The following is a 13,582-nucleotide window of genomic DNA, read 5'->3' as shown; positions in this document are numbered from 1 at the left end:
ACCAAGATATTAAGGCGTATGTGAAGTAGAATAAGCACTGACTATACAAAATAATAATGAGAATTTCTAGTGGAGAAAAAAGGGATTGATTAAGGCACCAGACAACAAAAGCATATGACTTTGAAGAGGGACTGGAGAAGTGACTACAGGTTCTTGCTTGTGATTTCTCACATTCTCATTTGTTCCTTTGAGGGTAAACATTGTGAATATGTGGAGCCTCAGGTAAGTAGAATTTCTGAGCTGCACTGGTTTTCTAGGGAAGCCATAGTAAAGTACCACCAACTGGGGGGCATGCGTGCATGTAACTATAGACATGTGTTCTCTGTGGGGCCAGCACTGTGGTGTAGTAGACTAAGCCTACTAAATAGTGTATCCCATGTGGACTCTGGTTTGTGTTCTGCCTGCTCCTCTTCCAATCCAGCTCTCTGCCATGGCCTGGGAAAGCAGTGGAAGATGGCCCAAATATTTGGGCCTCTCTGTCTGTGTGGGAGACCTGGAAGATGTTCTTGGTTTTGGGCTTTGGACAGGCCTAGATCCAGCCCAATTCCAGTTCAGCTCCAGCCAATTTGTGGAATAAACCATCAGATGGCAGGTTTTTCTGTCTCTCCTTCTCTCTCTCTGTAACTCTACCTTTCAAATAAATAAATAAAAATCTTTTTAAAAAATAACAAAATATGTTCTCACAGTTCCAGAGGCCACAAGTGCAAAATCAAGGTGTTCATGGGGCACAGTTCTCTCAGAAGCAAGAGTCCTTCATTGCCTATTCCAGCTTTGGGTAGCCCCAGGCACACACTGGCTCATAGCAGTCTCACTTCAATCTCTGCCTCTCCACTTGGTCACTGTCCCCATGAATGTCATCGTCTTTTCTTCTCCTTCTTTTTCTCCTCGTTTCTTTTTTAAAAATTTATTTTATTAGGGGGCCGGTGCTGTGGTGCAGTGAGTTAATGACCTGGCCTGAAGCGCCAGCATCCCATATGGATGCTGGTTCAAGACCCGACTGCTCTACTTCCGATCCAGCTCTCTGCTATGGCCTGGGAAAGCAGTAGAAAATGGCCCAAGTCCTTGGGTGCCTGCACCTGTGTGGAAGCCAGAGTGAGAGAAGGAGAATCTTCCATTGTGTAGTTCAATCCACAAATGGCCACAGTGGCCAGGGATGGGTCAGGCCAAAGCCAGAAGCTGGGAACTCTATCTGGGTGTCCCATGTGACCAGCAATGGCCCAAGTATTGGTCCATCAACTGCTACTTTCCAAGGAGCATTGGCAGGGAGCTTTGTGGGAAGCAGAGCAGCTGAGATTTGAAGTGGTGGTGGCTTAACCTGCAGGGTCTCAACACCAGCCCCTGTCTTTTCTTCTAAGGACACCAATCATACTGGATTACCTGCCACCCTAACAACCTCCTCTTAATTTGATTACATCTGCACAATCTTTGTTCCAAATCAGGTTATATTCAACACATAATTTAAAGAAACACCTAAAGTTATAGGCTTACATAGCGTGCTAATTCCAAACTAACAGAGGAAATTCAATGAATAATTATCAATACTGAGGATTAAAATTAATAGTGACAACAAAACCTAATAAGAATAGAATCAGAGAGGAATATTACAGATTTAACCTATTCACAAACATATTTTTTAACTTTCATTTAATGAATATAAACTTCCAAAGTACAGCTTATGGATTACAATGGCTTCACCCCACCCCATAACTTCCCTCCCACCTGCAAACCTCCCCTCTCCCGCTCCCTCTCCCCTTCCATTCACATCAAGATTCATTTTCAATTCTCTTTTTATGCAGAAAATCAGTTTAGTATATATTAAGTAAAGATTTCAACAGTTTGCACCCACATAGCAACACAAAGTGAAAAATACTGTTGGAATACTAGTTATAGCATTAAATCACAATGTACAGCACATTAAGGACAGAGATCCTACATGATATTTTTAAAAAATTGATTAATTTTCTATGCAATATCCAATTTAAAACCAAGTTTTTTTTTTCATTTTCAATTATCTTTATATACCAAAGATCGATTCAGTATATACTAAGTAAAGATTTCATCAGTTTGCACCCACACAGAAACACAAAGTGTAAAAATACCGTTTCAGTACTAGTTATAGCATTACTTCACATTGGACAACACATTAAGGACAGATCCCACATGAGACGTAAGTACACAGTGACTCCTGTTGCTGACTTAACAATTTGACACTCTTGTTTATGGCATCAGTAATCTCCCTAGGCTCTAGTCATGAGTTGCCAAGGCTATGGAAGCCTTTAGGGTTTGCCGACTTCAATCTTATTCAGACAGGGTCATAGTCAAAGTGGAAGTTCTCTCCTCCCTTCAGAGAAAGGTACCTCCTTCTTTGATGGCCCCGTTCTTTCCACTGGGATCTCACTCGCAGAGATCTTTCATTTAGGTCTTCTTTTTTTTTTCCAGAGTGTCTTGGCTTTCCATGCCTAAAATACTCTCATGGGCTCTTCAGCCAGATCCGAATGCCTTAAGGGCTGATTCTGAGGCCAGAGTGCTATTTAGGACATCTGCCATTCTATGAGTCTACTGTGTGTCCCGCTTCCCATGTTGGATCGTTCTCTCCCTTTTTGATTCTATCAGTTAGTATTTGCAGATACTAGTCTTATTTGTGTGATCCCTTTGACTCTTAGACCTATCAGTGTAATCAACTGTGAACTGAAGTTGATCACTTGGACTAGTGAGATGGCATTGGTACATGCCACCTTGATGGGATTATATTGGAATCCCCTGGCACATTTCTAATTCCACCATTTGGGGCAAGTCCGATTGAACATGTCCTAAATTGTACATCTCCTCCCTCTCTTTTTCCCACTCTTATATTTAACAGGAGGGAAATATATATATGTGTGTGTATATATATATATATATATATATATAGACAGAGAGAGAGTGGAAGGGAGGGAGGGAGGGAGGGAGGGAAGGAAGGAAGGAAGAAAGGAAGGAAGGAAGGAGTGACTTTCATAGAATGATCTCAGAAGTGATACTTTTTTATTTTGGGGAAAAGTTTTTAAGCATTAGTATTATTTCTTCTTTAAGTATTTGATAGTTTTACCACTAAAATCATAAAGTTTTGGAGTCTTCTCTGTGAAAATATTTTTAATTGCTAGTTCAATTCTTTATTTTGGGGGGGTCATTTTGCTTATATAAGATACAGTGGTAAGTGAAGTCTCCTGCTCTACAAGCAACCTTCTTTTTTAAAAAAAGCTTATTGATTTTATTTTTATGTATTTGAAAAGGAAAGGGAGAGAGGGATCTTCCACTTGCTCATTTACACCTCAAATGCCACAGCAGCTAGAACTGGGCCAGGTCAAAGGCAGGAGACAGGCACTTCATCCCCAACTCCCAAGTATCTGAGCCATTACCTTCTGTTTCCCAGGGTGTGCGTTAGCAGGAAACTGAATGAAAAGTGGAGGCAGGACTCAATCCCGGGGACAACAGGGGATGCAGGCATTCCAAGCAGCATCTTAACCTCTGTGCCACAATGTGGGATCTTCTCCCCCTGCCCCCCAGCTGTAATAAAATTACACATTATGAAGTCTCCATCTTAAGCATTTTTACGTGTACAGTTCAGTATGGCTAAGTACATTCACATTGTGTGCTACAATCTGCAAAACTCTTTTCATCTTGTGAAGCTGAAGCTCTATACCCCTCAACAACAAATCCCATTTCTTCCTGCACCCCTTTTTGGCAACCACTATTCTACTTTCTGGGTCTATCGGTTTGATGACTCTGGGTGCTTCCCATGAATGGAATAATATAATATTTCTCTTTTTCAGGCTGTCTTAATACTCTCAAGTTTCATTCATGCTGTAGTGTGTTCAAATCATCCTTTTAAAAGCCTCGGTAATATTCCACTGCATATAGGCATACCCAACAATTTGATCATCTACTCACTTGTCAATGGATACCTGTGTCACTTCTACCTTATATTTGTAACAATGCTGAAAACACAAATGTTCACTTCTCTACCTGTGATAGATCTATCCATAGTTTCTACTTCTTTCTATTTTGGCAAATTATATCCATTTCACCTAAGTCGTCTAATTTGTTACTTACAGTATTCTAACATAAGCCTTTTAGTTTACATGGGATTGGTGTAATGCTCAATTTTTCATTCCTGGTTTTTTGGCAATTTTTATCTTCTCTTTTATTTCCTTTGTCAGACTCCCTAAGACTTTATCAATTTCCTTAACATTTTCAAAGAAACAAAACTTGGTTTTACTGATTATTTTCTATGATGGAAGAATCAGTCTGTTGATTTCTACTCGGGTATTTATTATTGTCCACCTCTGCTTATAGTTTCCTTAGGAGAGAGCGTTTTGTTACTGACTGACAAACTTTCTTTTTGAAGCTGCTGCCGGTGGCCACTGCTCTTCAGTTGGCCTGAAGCAGGGACATGGTTTACCGAGTCTGCCAGAGAGGCCATGAACAGCAAAAATACCAGCCACTGTGGAGTACTTTCAGCCAGTTAAATTGTACACAATGATTTTTTGGGGGGCAGAGATACTAAAAAAAAAAAAAAGCTCCCTTGACCAAGCTTTCAAGGGTGTTCTTGAAAAAGAAATTATAAATCATTTGTCATGTGAAATGTTGTAGCTCTTATTTCTCTTGCTGTCGGGAGAGTAACTGAAGGTATTTGCACTGCATCTACACTTTTTGTATTGTTGGGAGATCTTTGGGTTGTCTTCCTTTGGATCAATGTGACACAATGTTCACTCTTATGGAAAAAAAACGTTGCTGCCTGGAAATCAGATATGTTTTATTTAGCCTGGAAAAAACTGTCTACTGTGTATGTGCCATGATCTCCTGAGATTAACTAAATTCCAGAATAAGATTTTTCTGTGGATGAATTTTGGTCAGGTTTTTTCCTCTATCTGAGAAATCAAGTCTTAACCTACAGAGTCCCTTTAACCTGGACAATGTTGTCACTGTTTCCAATACCAATGTGCAGGAATTATCCTGGGTCACAAGCACAGAGGATAGAGAAGAAGGTGAAATGGGAGATGATGGAGCCCACACAACTTGGATCACCTCAGGAACCTATGCAGTGCTATGAGAAGATGTCATGGGGCCAGTGCCACAGCTCAACAGGCTAATCCTCCACCTGCAGCGCCGGCACACCGGGTTCTAGTCCCAGTCGGGGCGCCGGATTCTCTCCTGGTTGCCCCTCTTCCAGGCCAGCTCTCTGCTGTGGCCCGGGAAGGCAGTGGAGGATGGCCCAAGTGCTTGGGCCCTGCACCTGCATGGGAGACCAGGATAAGCACCTGGCTCCTGCCTTTGGATCAGCCCGGTGCGCCGGCCGCAGCACGCTGGCCGCGGCGGCCATTGGAGGATGAACCAATGGCAAAGGAAGACCTTTCTCTCTGTCTCTCTCTCTCTCTGTCCACTCTGCCTATCCAAAAAAAAAAGATGTCATGGAAAACTTTTCTTGGGGTCAGTGTTGTCGCTTATTGGTAAAGCACCTCCTGCAATGCTGGCATCGCATATGGGCACCAGTTCAAGTCCTGGCTGTTTCACTTCTGACCCACATCCCTGCTAATGTGCCTGGGAAAGCAGCAGAAGGTGGCACTTGGGCCCCTGCACCCATTTGGGAGACTCAAATGAGGCTCCTGGCTCTTGGCTTTGGATTGGCCCAGTTCCAGCCGCTGCAGCCATTTGGGGAGTAAACCAGTAGATGGAAGATCTCTTGTTCTTTCTCTCTCCCTTTCTGTTTCTGAACTCTGCCATTTAAATAAATAAATATTTTTTTAAAGGCCGGCGCCGTGGCTCAACATGCTAATCCTCTGCCTAGCAGCGCCAGCACACGGGGTTCTAGTTCCGGTCTGGGCACCGGATTTTATCCTGGTTGCCTCTCTTCCAGGCCAGCTCTCTGCTATGGCCCGGGAGTGCAGTGGAGGATGGCCCAAGTGCTTGGGCCCTGCACCTGCATGGGAGACCAGGAGAAGCACCTGGCTCCTGCCTTTGGATCAGTGTGGTGCGCTGGCCGCAGCGGGCTGGCCGTGGCGGCCATTGGAGGGTGAACCAACGGCAAAGGAAGACCTTTCTCTCTGTCTCTCTCTCACTGTCCACTCTGCCTGTCAAAAAAAATAAAAAAACTTTCCCCAAGTATTCTGTAAAAGTTATAGCAGTTTTTAAAAAGTCATAGGGGCCAGCACTGTGGTGTAGCAGGTAAAGCTGCCACCTGTGATGCCAGCGGCCCAAATGGGGGTCAAATGGGCATTGATTCGAGTCCTGGCTGCTCCACTTTCAATCCAGCTTCCCAGTGATGTATCTGGGAAAGCAGCAGAGGATGACCCAAGTCCTTGGGCCCCTGTACCCATGTGGGAGACTTGAATGAATCTCCTGGCTCCTGGACTGGCACAACCCTGGCCCTTGCAGCCATCTGGGAAATAAACCAGTGGATGGAAGATTTTTCTGTCTCTTCCTCTATATCTGTAACTCAGCTTTACAAATAAATATTTGTAAAAATAATAAAAAATAAAAGTTATAAATTAGATTATACTCAGGCCTCAAGGGGAAAAAATAGAAGAAATGAAAATTCTTAACAAGTGAAAAGTTGATGGATTCATAACTACATCAAATTCAAAAGTTCAAACTATGTTTTAACTGATGATCAATCACTCTGGACTGAAGATATCACAAAATCGGTCTATCAGCTACTATCTGAAAACCCCCTGATGGAGAAAGATTTTTAAAGATGGTAGAGAATATATTAAACATTGACAAAAACTGAACTCATTGAAAAATGAAGGCTGCCCACATTTTGTGAAAGAAAGAACAGCAGATACCAAGACCAAGCCCACAAGAGTAATACGAAGACAGCAACCCGAGGACTTCCTAGGGAAAGGACCCAAGATGAAAATTCTTATGGGAAATGAGAGTTAACAAGGCTTTTAAAAAGAAAAAAGATTTATTTATTTATTTGAGAGGCAGAGTTACAGAGACAGGGTGAGACAGAGAGAAAGGTCTTCCATCTGCTGGTTCACTCCCCAAATGGCCCCAACAGCAGGGGCTAGGCTATCCCAAGCCAGGAGCCTGGAGTTTCTTCCAGGTCTCCAGTGGGCCAGGTGTGCAGGGGCCCAAGCACTTGGACCACCTTCCACTGCTTTCTCAGGCCATTAGCAGGGAGCTGGATCAGGAGTGGAGCAGCTGGGACTTGAACTGGTGCCCATATCACAGCCTGTCCCTAACAAGGCTTTGTAATCTCTGTCCTGATAATACGGAAGCCTGCAAATCCAAGACAAGGGAATGCACGCAAGTTTGGAGGAATTCTGTGAAGGAGCCATTGAACAGGCAGACCCTGAAAACCCAGCTGAAAATGGGTACAGGCTGTGAACATTTCAGATTATGGTTGGAGAGTGCTGAGATTATGAGCCTGGAAAAATCCTCACTTCTTCCAGCCCACCCAACCAGCAGTCTCCAAGCTTCCCAGAATGACTTGAAAACATGGTAATAAAGCTAGCCAAGGACATGCCGCCTCCTGCTGAAGAAATAAAAACAGGTGAAGATGAAGGTGAAAAAGATAACGATGCTCTACTGGAGGAAAATCAAAGTCCTGATGTTCAGTGAGACAAATCTGTAACAGGGGAACAAATAAAGCTATTTGCCAACAAGCTGGATGAACCAAGAAAGATTCTACTCCCTACTTGGAAGTGAAAATTCAGAAATCAGGCAGATTGAGTGTCATAGTGGAGATATGAGATGATGAGATGCTAGGCAGCTCCCAGTTGCTGGCAAGATCAAGAGGGAGTGCCTATGACACCTGGCAGTCTGATTAACGCTCTGAACAACACCGGATTCAGTGACCTTGCAAAGAAGTCTAACTACCAACAATGAGACAAATAGTTAGCTTCCTTCTTTTTGCTTTTTTTTTTTTTTTTTAATCTGTGGGGGCCGGCGCTGTGGCACATGGATTAAAATCCCTGTCTGCAGTGCCAGCATCCCATACGGCCTCCAGTTTGAGTCCTGGCTGCTCTACTTCCCAACCAGCTCTCTGCTGTGGCTTGGGAAAAGAGTGGAAGATGTCCCAAGTCCTTGGGCCCCTGCACCTGTGTGGGAGACCCCAGGAGGCTCCTGGTTCCTGGCTTTGGATGGGTGTAGCTCCAACCATGGCAGTCATTTGGGAAGTGAACCAGTGGATGGAAGAGCCTCTTTGCCTCTCTGTAACTCTGCCTTTCAAATAAATAAATAAATCTTTTAAAAAAAAAAAAAACCTGTGATAAGATTTTGACACCAAGCAGCATTTGATAAAAAGTCCACTGGTTTTGATAAACAATAAACATTTTTATAACAACAACAAAAATAAGCAAAAGGAGAAATTTTATTCTTTTCTGACTTAGGTATTAAAAAAACACATTTCTTCTAAGTGCTTCTTTAATGGATCTCATGAATTTGGATATGCTGTGTTTTCATTCTCATTCAGTTCAAAATTTATTTTAATTTCCCTTATGATTTCTTCTTTGACCCATGAGTTATTTAGAAGTATGTTATTTAATATCCAAATATTTGAGGTTTACCCAGAATTCTTAGTGCTGTGAAACCCTAATTCAATTCTGCTGTGGTCAAAGCACAAACTTTGCATGACTTCACTCTTTTACAATGAATTGAGTTTTTTTTTTTATCACTACATGAACAGAATGTTCCATGTGTACTTGAAACATTTTATTCTCAAAAAGTTAATGGAAAATGTGAAAAAAACCTCTGCATGATTATCAATTTTTTGCACTAAACTTATTTTTTCATTCCATTTCCCCAAAACATTTTTAAGTACTCTTAGGCACAGTCTGCATTCATTAGATTGTTCTATAAATATTAAGTAAGTCAAAGTGATTGATAGTGTCGTTCAGTTCTTCTATGTCCTTCTTGACTTTCTGTCTAGTTGTTCTATGAATTATTGAAAGTGAAATATTAAAATCTCCAACTATTATTGTTGATAGTCTATATCTTTTTCATTCTGTCAGATTTTGCTTTATGTATTTTGAGTGTCTGTTATTAGGTACATGTAGACTTGTAACTCTGATATTTTCCTTATGGTTTCATTATTTTATCATTATGACATGTTCCTTTGGTCTCTGGCGATGTGTATTTTAAATAGTATTTCATTTGATACTAAAATAACCATCCTAACCCTCCTATGGTTACTGTTTGTATGGTATATATTTTTCCTTCCCTTTACCCTATTTGTGCCTTTGAGTCTAAAACAGTTATTATTGGCTCTTGCTTTCTTATCCAGTCTGACAATCTGCTTTTTGAGAAGAATGGTTAGCTCAATCCTGTTTAATGTAAATCTTGATAATGTTGAGATTCATGTCTGCCATCTTGCAATGTGATTTCTATTTTTATCATATATTTTCTCTGTTCCTTCTTGGTTGCCTTATTTCGTATTAAATGTTTTGGTGTATCTTTTTAATTTCTCTATTTTTTACTATATTTAGTTTAGATATTTTCTTACTGGTTCATTAGAAATTATAAAATGCATTTTAATTTATCACATTTGTAATTTGCATTTTAATTTACAAGAATACTAAATTAATTCTAATAAAATACAAAAATGTTCATATATATATTTCATTTCTTTCTCCCCTTTGAAATGCTTTTATCATGTATGTTTATGCATGTTACAAACTACAAAATAGAGCATTATAGGTATTGCCTTTTATAATCTCTTTTAAATAAAATAGAATAAAAATTTATTTCCAGAGAAATATTTTTCTATTTTATCATATGTTTACCATTTCTGACATTCTTCATTTATTCTTTTGAGTCATCTGACAGACATTTTTTGTGCTTTTGGGAGGAAGGTCTGCAAGCAATGAATACTTTCGGTCTTTATTTTATTCATTTTGAATAATTTTCCTTGATATAGAATTTTAAGTTTGCGGGTTTTCTTCTTTCAGCATTTGAATATGTCATTCTACAACTTTTGGCCCCCATGATCTTTTCTGTTGAAAAGTCAGATGCTAATAGTATTTGCTAGAATTTGAATCTGTCTCCCAAAACTCAAGTCTGAGAAACCTAACCCCCAATGCAACAGTGGTGGGAGGGGAGACCTAATAAGAGATGTCAGGGTCATGAGGGCTCTGCTATCATGAATCAATTAATGTTATTATCTTGAGAGTGGGTTAGTTCATCACAAGTGTGGATTTCTTATAAAAGTGAGTGTAGTTCTCTGTTGCTAAATTCTCTTGTCCTGGCTTCTATCAAAAGGTGTTGCAGCAAGAAGGCCCCTGCCAGATGCAGTGCTTTGATAGTGGACCATTGGACTTCCTAACTTCCTGAATCATAAGGAATAAATTTTTTTCTTGGGGCCACGGTTGTAGCATAGCGGATTAAGAGCCAGCTCATGTCCTGGCTGCTCCACTTCTAATCCAACTCCCTGCTAATGCATCTGGGAAACAGCAGAAGATGGCCCAAGTCCTTGGGCCCCTGCACCCACATAGGAGACCCAGAAGAAACTCCTGGCTCTTTGCATCTGCCTGGCCTATCCCCAGCTGTTGCAACAATTTGGGGAGTGAACCAGTAGATGGAAGATGTCTCTTCCTCCCTCTTTGTTTTTGAACTTTATTTTTGAACTCTTTCTGAACTTTGCTTTCAAATAAATAAATAAATCTTTATAAATGTCTTTATAAATTACCCATTCTGTGGCATTGTTGCAGCAGCACAAATGGCAAAAGAATGTAGTGATGTTCACTGAGCTGCTTCTGAAAGCTTTCAAGATTTTCTCCCTATATTGCTTCCAATAGGTTAATTCTGATATGTCTGAGGAGAATCTATGTTTATGCTGCTTGGTGTTTCTTCAACTTCTTGGATCTATAACCTTTTCATCAAATTTGAAAGGTTTTGGCCATTTTTACTTTTTTAAAAAAAGATTATTTATTTATTTATTTGAAAGAGTTACAAAGAGAGAGAGGGGAAAAGAGAGAGAGAGATCTTCCATCTGCTAGTTCACTCCCTAAATGGCTGCAACAGCCTGGACTGGGCCAGGCAGAAGCCAGAAGCCAGGAGCTTCTTCTGGGTCTCACACATGGGTACAGGAGCCCCATGACTGGGGCCAACTTCTGCTGCTTTCCCAAGCCATCAGCAGGGAGCTGGACTGGAAGTGGAGCAGCCAAGACACGAACCAGATTCTGCTCAATGTTTTTATTCATTTTTGTTTGTTGTCTGTTTTTTTATTATTATTTTTTTTTATTTTATGGATCAACAGACACATAGACAGAGCTCCCATCTACCGGTTAACTCCTCAAATGTCCACAATAGCCAGGGCTGGATTGGGCCAAAGCCAGGAGTTCAGAATACAATCCAAGTCTCCCACCTGGTGGCAGGGACCAAACCACTTGTGCCATCACCTGCTGCTTCCCCTCTGCATTAGCAGAAAGCTAGAATTGGGAGTGGAACTGGGACTTGGCATTCAGATAGGGATGCATGCAACCTAACCACTGTCTCTGCTGCTAGAGCAAACACTTTATTTCTGTTTTAATCTTTTTTTTTTTTTGGACAGGCAGAGTGGATAGTGAGAGAGAGAGAGACAGAAAGAAAGGTCTTCCTTTGCTGTTGGTTCACCCTCCAATGGCTGCTGCTGCCGGCGCACCGCGCTGATCCGAAGGCAGGAGCCAGGTGCTTCTCCTGGTCTCCCATGCGGGTGCAGGGCCCAAGCACTTGGGCCATCCTCCACTGCCTTCCCGGGCCATAGCAGAGAGCTGGACTGGAAGAGGGGCAACCAGGACAGAATCCAGCACCCCGACCGGGACTAGAACCCGGTGTGCCGGTGCCGCAAGGCGGAGGATTAGCCTGTTGAGCCACGGCGCCGGTCTGTTTTAATCTTTAAAGCTGCCTTCTTTAGGAATTGCCCCTGTGTCTGCACAGCTTGGAATAAGTCACAGGTGGGACAGGAAAGTGGTCCAACACCTCAAGCCACCAAAGCTTCCACTCTTTAATGGTGAGTGTGGGTGTGGACTGAGAAGTCCCTTCAAAGCTGAGAATGTATACAAGTCAACCCTGGCTTTCATTTTCTGCTGCATTTTGCATGAGGCTAAGAAATCTAAACTTCTTCAACAAAAGTTGGAAAACAGTGGAACTGTTTTCCCTAGGAGTCCCTTGGAGTCATTGCTGAGAGCCATTGGCAGCCAGCACCTGTCATCTAGATTCCCAGTGTCCACCTGGCTCCTCATCCCTTCTAGCCTGGCTCTTCAACTGTTTCTCCTTCCGACAACGTAAATCCCCTTTGGACTTAACTTTCAAGAGTTGATTTCTATTACTTGTATGGTGGGGGTGAGATGGTGGGCCCTTTAAAGCCTCTTCCAAAGTTGTAGTTCTAAGATAAGCACAATACATTTAGGCACCTTTCATAGAAATCAATAGTTATAGATGTGCTGGATAGACAATATTTGGCTCAGTTGCTTAAAACAGACGTGCTTGCTGTAAACGCTTGAAAACAATGAAATGAATATAATTTGCAGCCCTGGGGCTATAGTTCCAGAAACACACTCAAAGTATACTTACTTGTGATGGTCAGAAAACCATGGAAGAGAACTCTGCCACAAGACCATCATCCATTAAAGCTGATGTCAACACATAACAAAACAAAGGAGAGAATGCTGGGCGGGAGGGGCAGAAATCTGTAACAGAAAGAGGACAGTGGAGTCAAAAACACCAACCAGCATTAGGAATAACAGGGCTGAAGGAAACCTGAAGCCATCTTTAGAAAAATCTCAATGTCTCACCAAAAATAATCATGCTTCATATTTGGTTTTCACTCATGTATATATATATATATATATATATATATATATATATATATGTATGTATATATATATGTATATATGTATGTATATATATATATATATATATATATATATCTAGCACAATCTTGTACCTGCTCACCTTGGTTTGAATCTTTGCCTAGTTACTGTGATGAAGACTAAATAATGAAGAAGACAATTTTAAAAACACAGAGGTTCTTAGTCTGATTTGAGGGGAAGGTAAAGGGAGAATATAGTTGTACAGAATTTGGTATAGAATAAAGTTTCTGTTGATTCATAATCAACCTTTTTAACGAAAATTTTTTCTGAAAAGAGATCTCTCTAGACAGTTCAAAGTGTTTCCCACCAGACAGAAAGCATTCTGTTTTGTTGAACAGGGAGACTGACTTCTCAGTTTTCGAGCTTCTAACGGCAAATTAAACCTACCTTGCCCAGAAAAGATCTTTATGAATTGCCTGATTTCTTTATCTTATCATGGCTTTCATTAATGGCCAGCACAGGCATTAAGAAACAAAGCATATTTGATGGAAATTTGTTGTGTTCCCCTTTTTAAATTATTTAGTAATGCTGGGTAGCTAAGAAATTGTCTCTGCTCTGATAAAACCCCTGTGCTAATTGTGGCCAGCAAATTAGTAACTAACAGATTATTCAAAGCAGGAAAGGGCTCACGTAATGCCAGGGAGTAAAGAGTACAATTAGATGGCTCGGCCTTGCACATCTTCGCTGGGAATCTCTGTGAAGAATGAAGAAGAAAGCTCTGCACCAAAATTGAAGGGGACCAGCTTTCTGAT

At 41.2% G+C, this 13,582-nt stretch overlaps 1 pseudogene; it reads left to right on the top strand.

Annotated features, from left to right (window-relative positions):
* Window positions 1–208: 208 nt before the first annotated feature.
* LOC133758762 (THO complex subunit 1-like) lies at window positions 209–7,882 on the top strand (annotated as a pseudogene).
* The last annotated feature ends 5,700 nt before the right edge of the window (window positions 7,883–13,582 follow it).

This window comes from Lepus europaeus, chromosome 4 (genome assembly GCF_033115175.1).
Source record: "Lepus europaeus isolate LE1 chromosome 4, mLepTim1.pri, whole genome shotgun sequence".
Taxonomy (NCBI): Eukaryota; Metazoa; Chordata; class Mammalia; order Lagomorpha; family Leporidae; genus Lepus; species Lepus europaeus.
The sequence above is the reverse complement of the archived record's forward strand: the minus strand, read 5'-3'. Positions and strand labels throughout refer to the sequence as shown.